This window comes from Trifolium pratense, linkage group LG1 (genome assembly GCF_020283565.1).
Source record: "Trifolium pratense cultivar HEN17-A07 linkage group LG1, ARS_RC_1.1, whole genome shotgun sequence".
NCBI classification, from domain to species: Eukaryota; Viridiplantae; Streptophyta; class Magnoliopsida; order Fabales; family Fabaceae; genus Trifolium; species Trifolium pratense.
In genome coordinates, this window is record NC_060059.1 from 16,052,933 (window position 1) to 16,063,105 (window position 10,173).

Genomic DNA, 10,173 nt, shown 5'->3' on the forward strand with positions numbered 1-10,173 from the left:
TGTTTATAGGTTTTAAAAGAATAAATAATAATTGTATATCTTACCAAAAAAAAAATTGTATGTCAAATACACCTAATTTTTTTTTATTTGGTTAAAAAAAAAAGTAGTCTTTTTATAATACTTTGGACTATTAATTTATATAGTTTTGTTGACCCAAAAGCCCAAATAAAAGTTATAACCCTAAAATTGAAATTTCATTACTCCTATTACACAACCTACTTGCACAGTCGCTCTATCTTCTCTCTTCCTTCATCTGTTAGGCTTTTTTTTTTCTCTCTTTTCTTTGATTCTTTTCTCCTCACTATTTAGCCAGATCTTTGTTTTTTCTTTCTTCTCTCTCTCTCTCTCTCTCTCTCTCTCTCTCTCTCTCATCTCACTGATTTTTTTTTTCTTCTTTCAAACATGCCTAATATTGATTTTGTTAGCCAATGTTAGACATTTTCGGTGATTGATCTATGGATTTCAGTTTATGGGATAATAATTTTGAGCAAGCATTTGTTTCTTTTATATTGTTATTAGTTTTGCACTATCCAATGTTACTTTTGTTGTGCTTTGGATATCAAGTGAAATTTGTTTCGTTTCAAAACAATTTCATCCGTTTTGCATGTGTTGTTTAATGTAACACAAAAGAAATAAAGCGTAAAAAAAGAAGAAAAAAATTAAGCGTAAAAAATAGCATAAAAAAATTAAAAAAAATCTGCCTGCAAATAAACCGGTGTTCAAAAAAAACCACCGGTTCACTGGTTCATTCCGGTTTTCAACGGTTCATTAGCATGTCCGGTCCAACAATCCCCGGACCGGTTTATCTCCGGTTCCCGGTTCAACCGGTTCAACTTGTATAAGAAAAACATTATAGAAGGACTTGTTTGAAATTGCTTATTCCAGCTTATCTACTGGCATAAGCACTTGTTAGACTATTTGGAAGAGCTTTACTACATTTCCGTTCACCTCCGCCAAAACAAACAGTAAGGAATGGTACATTAAATATCAATGATTACCTCCTCTGGAAAAAAAAGATCCTCGAGATTTCTGTATATTCTCAGCCCTGTCCCACAAAAATGCACTATTCCATCATTAAGACTGAGTTTAATTAATTGATTATGATGCTCATAAGAACATAAAATAAATGTTATGTATATGGTGCGTAATACTCAACAGTATTCTTAAAACCTCCAACAGTATTTCAATTCAATCTTAGATGTGATTAAAATTACTAATTTTATGAGATGATCTGTTCAATAAACCTGTCTTTTAGGCTTCAAAATAGAAGATTCCTACAAGAAGTCAAAGATCAACTCGCAAGAATTTTTAAGATTCTCTAAATATGTACATATCACTTATAAAGTTCATCAGGTCTAATAGCTTAAACTTTAAGGTCTAACTTATTTAACAAGCCATAAGAGTCATTGATATAAGCCCCAAGTCTAATAATTAAAACTTCAGAATAAAATTTATATTCCTATGGTAAAACTCAGTATAATGATTAGTGTGATTTTAGTACATGATAGAGGTTTATTAATTTTATAGTTTATCAACATTTCAGGTCCGCTTTCACCAGTAATAGATGTGTTAAGATTTATGAAAACCATTCTTTGAACATTTACCTTACCTAATAGCTTAAGGTTTTAGGTAAATCGTGAATTCGTCGATCGTTAATAAAATATTTTGCCTCTTAGATATCATTATATGGCCGTCTCTGTAATTAAAAAAAGGGTCATGCTAACCGGTGCCCCCGGGGCACTGGTTAAGGAAACCAAAAATGGAAATTTTAAAATTGAAAATAACACTTTTTAGACTTTCGAGGCGTTGATTGCACAAACTTCAATATGATATTACTATATTTGGTTCCTTAAACAATGCCCCGGGGGCACTGTTTAGCATTTTCCTTAAAAAAAAATATATATCTCAGCTCCTTAATTTATGCTAGCAATAATCACTGTCACTAACGGATATTACTACACTCACATGTCATGTCACCTTCGCAGTAGCCGCTTATAATGTATATATAGTCCTCCTACAAATCATGAAAATAGCATACGAACTTTATTATCATCTCTAAAAGTAAAAATGAAAATCAAAAGAGGGGGAGGGGGAGGGGAGTCTATGTTCTTACCTTCTCCACCCAAGCATCTTTGTACTCCACAATATAAGGGTAATTTAGTTGTGCTATCAGGTCCATCTTCAATAGAAAGAGAAAGAATATGATCATTTTATGTAAGAACTGAAGATAAATATAAACCATTTCAAAACCATGAAGAGGAATCTCTTAACAAAGAAGTTAGTGAAACCATTATTAAGAATATTATCATATATTTGTAGAAATTCTAGTTTCAGTTCATGTGGTATTTGTCTCGAATAAAAATGCCATATAACATCGTGCTCTGACAGTAACCTAGTATTGTATTAGAAAGAATGCAGAAAATCTCAATTGATTACAGAACAACAATGAAGAACTTCGAGGATCTACAAACTTCGTTTTGTAGAGCCGCAGTTCTCTCGCAACTCACTTGCTACCTGTCCTTACTTCTCTAATTATCTAAAACCCTGATTAAACATTCACGTTACCCTAAAGGAGAACAGTTTGTAGTTGTAAAAATTACGATCTAGCAGGGTCCCACTGTTTATAACATGAAATGATCAAAACAAATTGATAAAAAAAAAATTATGAACCAAACTCCATTTGTTTTCATCTTGAACCAAACTTTACACAAAACTGAAATGTCTCCAGCATTTATCTGTTCAAGGATCAACTATCTTGTATGTGAAAGACTCGGCGCTCTTAAGTAAAATGAAAGTTGAGAATTTATTGGTGTTTAAAATTTTGTTAAGGTTTATTTAGACTATAATGGACTACAGAGCATTTCCTACAAACTTATTAAATGGTCGTGTCAATAACGAAATGGAATCATCCAATCCAAGTTAGGTAGAAATTCAACTGCTTCTGTTTTTTATATTTTCCATGTGGTAGTAAATTAGTAGGCGCACATACTTACCAGTTACCAGTCACTATTATATATACAAAATAAAATCAATAGAATAATTGAAATTAAAAACCAAGAAGCAATATGATAAACAGCTACTAACAAGCATTTGGAGTGAGCCATCGTTATCAATACGTGGTCCAGGGATACATCTCATGATGGATTCAAACAATGGCCCAAGGTCCTCTGCCAGATCTTCAGGAGACAACCCTGCTTTCGCTTTTATACCACTTGAATATATTACCTGAAATTCACATTGCAAAGACAGAAAAAACCTTACATATACTGAACACTTACATCAATGTAAAGTTTTCTGACTTGCTTTATTGAAATTTTTGCTATTCAGTTGAAGATGATAAAGGTTTTTTATTTAACAGAAACTCAAAAAAACAAAAAAATCAATGGTGCAAACATTTTGTCCCTTGATCTATGTGTGACAAAAAGAACTTAAAGGACCTATGTGGTACAAACACATAACTTAAGATTAGACTCACAAAATATTGAACCATATAAAATGATTTCAACCTAGGATTCAAAACATGTCATAATCTGTAGACATAGTAATTACACAGTATACCATAAAATGAATTACCAAGTATCTTTACACTTGCAGATGATAAACTAATAATTTGCAAGAACATCAATTTTAAACTATTATTATATGATAATAAATTGGAGAATTATAAGGAAAAGAGCTCTAGAGTATAGAATAGTTGCAAACAAAATAGCTTGGGATTAAAATAATGGTCAAAACAAATATTTAATTAAGGTTTAAATATAATTATTTTAGTCCCTACAAATATAGTTTTTTTTTTTTGTTTTACTCCCTATAAGTTTTTTTGTTTGGTCTCAATCCCTACAAATTCAAAAAATGATGATTTTAGTCCCTGATGGCATAACTGGCCTAATATTATCATGACATGTGGTGCCACGTGGCCTAATAAGGTGACTTTAGGGAACCATAAATTGTATCAAACCACTTCTAATTTCAATTTGTGTATTTCACATAACATGTTAATTGCAACGGAGCTACTTCTCACCTGATTCTTCTTGTTGGAACGAATGTTTGTTGCAGCTTTTTTCTTGCAAACATTCAAGGCCAAGTCCCCAGGCCTTTGATGGATGCCAATAATTTGACCTTTATACACTTCAGCTCCGGGAAACATTTGCCCCCTCTCCTGTGAACTTGCGATTGCATAAGAAGTACTAGTTCCATCCTCAAAAGCAACCTGGTATTCCAGCACATATCATTAATCAATGGATGAAACAATGGCAGTCAAAAGAACCATAAACAGTAATATAAGTGTAACAGTACCGGCGAGCCTAAATCCCGAGTGCTCATATCACCAGCCCAAAAGTGTTTAGAATAGCTGTCCCTCGGGAAGCAGTTAAAATTGCATTCCGCAAATCCAAGTAGACCACGGGTTGGGATCTTATATTTGACTAGTGTAGTTCCCTCCGATCTACCAGAAATAAATATTGAAGTCATTAGACAGAATGCTATATTAATTTTAACTGTTAAAATCTTCTAAATTGTAGGATGAACTGTAACTTAGAGGGAATTTGATACTCATTTAAATAATAATGATACATAAAAAAGATCAACATCTTAGTTTTTGATAAAATACAACCACATAAATTACAAACAATGTGAATGTGGGAACCTAGGAGTATTTATGACACAGATATAAATTTGGGTATTGGACATAACATTGTATTGACATCAGAATGCCGCATTTCTTCTTTCTTTTTCTTTACGAAAAGGGAAAGAAGCATTTCTAGAAGGATAAGGATACAGGTATATCAATATCAAAACAAAATACATAACCACAAAACATACAAAACCACCACAGGACTACCACGTCCTAACAATAATGGAGATTCTCTAAGAAAAGTTTCTTTATAACAATGTTATGTTTCCATAAAGGTATAAGTTTAGTGGTAAAATATATCACAACAGAAATAGAAGGAAAGAAATTTACATACCCAACTCCTTGCATAACAAACATTTGCCCTCGTCTCTTGCCAAGAAGTTCAAACAACCGCTCCCATGTGCTCTTCCGGTACCTCCACAGTTGCAATCTGCAACCATTCCACGAATTAAAATATGTATGAAAAATGTGAAGGGACTCGAACGCTTTTGGAGAAAACTCGGTCTATCATAACTAAAAACTTTTAAACGACACAAAAGCTTTAACTAACAATCAAGGTTTTAAATAAAGGTCCGTTACCGCGAAAAAGGCCGCGACAAAAAGGTTTAGGCACCTACCGCGAAAAAGGCCGCTATTTAAAACCTTGCTAACAATCCCAATATTTAATAGCACAAAAAAAAAAGAACAAGTTCCAGATTTTGATTGTAATATACTAGCTCAATTCATAAAAATGAATAGACACTTCTTATGTAGAAAAACGGAAACCTAGAACCATAAAGTTACCACCATGACAAGGTCATGGGAATAGTTAGATCCATTGTGAATTTATTGTAGGAGATCTTACCTTGCACTTGCAAAGCCTTGCATTTCTTATATAACATCATCTTAATATATATGTATGACCAATAATGTTGATTCTCAAAGAAAAAGGTCTTTAGAAGCTAACATTTAAGAAAGTGGTTATCCATACATCCATACAATATAAAGGCAATTCTTGAATTTGGTGTAGCCTTTTTTTAAAATACCATAAATACTCTTAGCAGTTTTTTTTTTTTTCCCACACTCTTTTTAACTTCCAAAACCAACCATTTATTATTATTATTATTATTATTATTATTATTATTATTTTCACACTCTTTTTAACTTCCAAAACCAACCACACACAAGCAGTTTCTATTCATTTGTTCCATTCTTAAAAAAAGAGATATATAAAAAAGGTGGCGTCTAAGGTGAGGGCTCTATCAAGTCCCTCACCGGTGTACCACTCAAATCCACCGTTAGATTTAAAAAGTCTATATGATCTAATAATTCGTCGCCACACCGGATTCAATTTCTTTCTCTCTCCCTCGGTAGTTCTCACTTTCTCTCTCAATTGGTTGAACTTTCTTTCTCTCCACGGCTGCACATAATTGCAATTATACTTTCAAAGCTTAATTCCTTGAAGGACATAAAATATTCAGATTAAAGGTTTAAATTTTACAAAAAAATTCCCTGATTCAATTTTTTTTTACAATCTGGGTAATTTTGATGTTTTTCTTAAACTAAATATATATTGAATAGTTTTTGTTTATGTTATTGTTACTCAAATCTACTGGCTCAAATATCATGACAAAAATCATCCAAAGAGACAGTTTGTGTTGGTTGGGCTTAGACAATGAATAATCCATGTAGTTGTAACCTCTATTGTGTTGGGAGGATTCAAATTTGAAGAAAAAATGGCAGGGGGTTGAGAGAAAAAGTGAGAATTGTCGAGGGAGAGAGAAAAAAATTGAATTCAGTGTGGTGACAAATTATTAGATCATATAGGCTTTTTAAATCTAACGGTGGATTTGAGTGGTACACCGGTGAAGGACTTGATAGAGCCCTCACCTTAGACGCCACCATATAAAAAATCAAGAATATATAAATTTAGACAACTTAGCATAATAGAAAAATCGGATCACACGGACGGGCACTGGCCACTAGTAGAAAATAATGTAAAGGCCATAACATACATCCATCTTATGCTTTTAATGACACCAAATCACCAGACTTTGACCCATGCAATAATTAAATGTCAGTTCTATACAAAAGTAAATAGGAATGAGCATCTCTCAAATCCAGTTATTTTCAATGTTATCGCCATATCAGTTTTCCAAAACTCCACCACCGATATCCACCATGGCCGATGTTTGACATTATATTTAAATAGCAATAAAAATTTGATTGGAAATTTACCTCGTAAGGCTCCATCACTTTGTTGATAACTTTGGGAGGCCCAACCATGAAGTCATATCCTTCCCTTCGCGTGAAGATTGCAACATTATTTTAAGAAATTGGATTATTAACAAGAAATAGAATACTCACACACAAACACACTTACATATTTTCAATGAGTATAGTGATATGCAGAGTTCCATGCCCACTGAGAATGAATGTATCGGCTGTTCACCATCATTAACCTTCATAGCCAAATTTCGCTCAAGTTCACGATAAAGCCTGTCCCTTAAATTCCTACTGGAAAGTACAAAATAAGTTTTAGATGGTCTCTTATTACATTACTGTGAAACAACTTAAAAAATTACAAAGGAAGGCGAATCTAATAGCAACTATTGTGTCCAATAAAAGGCATCAGGATATCAACAGCATAAAACATACAAATAGAAGACCTCTTTTGACGGAAATAAAATATTATTCTATATACATACCTCACGACCGACAAAAGGTAAAGTGTTTATGGGGAAAGCCATTTTCACTGTTGGTTCTTCCACTTCGATGGAAGGTAGTGCCTTCCCAGTCACTTTATCCGCAATTGTCTCCCCAATCTGAGTTGTAATGGCTACTATAAGGTTGCTTAAAGACAAGATTATGCACTTCAAATAAAGCCCTAAACCTTTACCTGAATATCAGAAATTCCACATACTGCACATATCACCAGCCTCCACTCTATCTGCAGGGACCCTAAAGAATTTTTCATATACATAAATCTCGCTAACTCTTGCATATCTACATGAATCTTCTGAAGTGCATACCTGAACAATTAGTGAAGTATTACCTTGGAGGAATTCAGAAATTAAACAATAAAATTAAAGGACAAGGAATACCCACCTTGACCTCCATCCCTTTTTCTAAAACTCCAGCTTACAAGCGCCCAATTGCTATACGCCCTTTATGTCCCTCATACTCTGTACTTGTAACCTAGTCGACGAATAAGTATATGATAAGACTAGATTAGGTCTTGTATATATTACTTCACATAATTTGGTTCATATCATGATGTTTAAAAATGAAACTTGAGAGTTTGTTGGTGTTTTAAATTTTGTTAAGGTTTATTAAGACTAATGGACTACAGAGCATTTCCTACAAACTTATTAAATGGTCGTGTCAATAACGAAATGGAATCATCCGATCCAAGTTAAGTAGAAATTAGACAGGATTGTCATACATATTTTGGCTCAGCTGAATCAAATGGTAATGATTTTCAATTGCTTCTGTTATTTATGTTTCCCATGTGGTAGTAAATTAGTAGGAGCACATGCTTACCAGTTATTATTATATATACAAAATAAAATCAATACGATAAACAGCTACTAACAAGCATTTGGCGTGAGCCATCTTTATCAATACGTGGTCCAGGGATACAACTCGTGATGGATTCAAACAATGGCCCAAAGTCCCTTTTATACCACTTGCATATATTACCTGAAAGTCACACTGCAAAGACAGAAAAAACATTACATATACTGAAACAATTACAATCACTCACAGACAGCTGATATGTATGTATTTTACCAGCAAACATTCGAAATCTTAATGACTTTATACCTTTCCCACAGATCATTGTGAATAAAGAAATCACAGTTAACTGACTACTGACACTACAGACTTCCAATTCCAAGTATGAACCCAATTTGTAAAACACAGAAAACAAACTAATTGAGTTATATCACAAGCATACCTGTTCATTTTGTTGCATTTAATTCAATGAAGAGTTGAAAAGTGGAATTGACGACAAACTCAGGGAGAGCAGAAGACCTGTCTATTTGATTCACAACTACAACAACCGCATGACCAAACTCTATAGCCTTCTTTAAGACAAATCTTGTCTGAGGCATTGGCCCTTCAACAGAATCTACCTACACGAACAAAGAGAAGCTTGAAAAAACATATATAGTACAAGAAGCCACATTTTAAGTGGCATTGGATCTTCGGTGAATTGGTAAAGGAGTTGGAGTATGTACCACTAGAAGGATTCCTTCGACCATATTCAAGATGCGCTCAACTGAACCACCAAAATCAGAGTGACCAGGAATGTCAATTATATTAATCTTGCCATCTTTATAAGTCACAGATGTAATTTTACTCAGTATAGTGATTCCTCTTTCACGCTCCAAATCATTTGAGTCCATTATCCTTTCTTGTACAGTTTAATTATCACGAAACACCAACACAAAAGCCAACAGATATATCACATCATCAACAAAATCATCTAGTATCTCACACTTTTCTCGAATTTAAGGTCATATAATCTCTAATATAAAATTTAGCATTTAAGAGTTATCGAGACACTATCAACCTTTCAATTTATTGAGTTTAGAGTTTTTTTTTTTTTTGAAGAGTTATTGAGTTTAGAGTTATATAGACTTAATATCGATTTAGGGTCATCGAGACACAGAACTATGATAAATCATATGTCGCATTCAAAGGCCATCGAGGTACAAAGCAATCATTTATCATATTTCTCATTCAAGAGACATTGAGGCACAAAACCATCATATACCATTTTTCGCATTAAAGGATCATCTAGGCACAAAACCATCATATATAATATTGACATCCAAGGATCATCAAGTCATCAATCCATTATATAGCATATATTTCACATTCAAGGGTCATTGAGGCCCAAAACTACGATAAATCATATGTCGCATTCAAGGGTCATTGAGGTACAAAGCCATCATCATCATATATAATATTTGACATCATACAAAGCCATCATTCAAGAGACATCGAGACACAAAACTATCATATATCATTTTTCGAATTGAAGAATTATTGAGGCACAAAACCATCATATATAATATTTGGCATCCAAGGGTCACCGGGGGCACAAAACCAAGAAATGTCTTATTTCGCGTTCAAAGGTCACAACCATCATATTTTGCATGTAATGTCTCAGGATTTAATACCATCAATTAAACTTTTCGAATGTAGGGTCATATAATCTCTAATATAAAATTTAGCATTCAAGGGTCATCGATGCACAAAACACCATGTATCATATTTCGCATTGACCGGTCATCTAGGTAGAAAGCCATCATATATCATATTTCTCATTCAAGACTCAAGAGGCATCGAGCCACAAAACCATCATATATCTTTTTTTGCATTAAAGGGTCATCGAGGTACAAAACCATAATACATAATCTTTTGAATTCAAGGGTCACCGAGATACAACCATCATATATGATGTATCACATTTCGCATTCAAGGGTCATCGGGACACAAAGCCATCATATATATGATATTTCTCATTCAAGAGGCATCGAGCCACAAAACCA

General features: G+C 33.5%; 1 long non-coding RNA gene and 1 pseudogene across 1 annotated transcript; both read right to left on the reverse strand.

Annotated features, from left to right (window-relative positions):
* Window positions 1–819: 819 nt before the first annotated feature.
* Window positions 820–6,953, reverse strand: LOC123907789 (annotated as a pseudogene).
* Window positions 6,954–7,317: 364 nt separating this feature from the next.
* On the reverse strand, window positions 7,318–9,291 carry LOC123907793. The gene is made up of 6 exons (XR_006809409.1): window positions 8,854–9,291; window positions 8,571–8,748; window positions 8,208–8,326; window positions 7,721–7,810; window positions 7,512–7,644; window positions 7,318–7,437 (listed from the first exon to the last, which is right to left on the reverse strand). It is a non-coding gene; the product is annotated as an uncharacterized LOC123907793 (long non-coding RNA).
* Window positions 9,292–10,173: the final 882 nt, after the last annotated feature.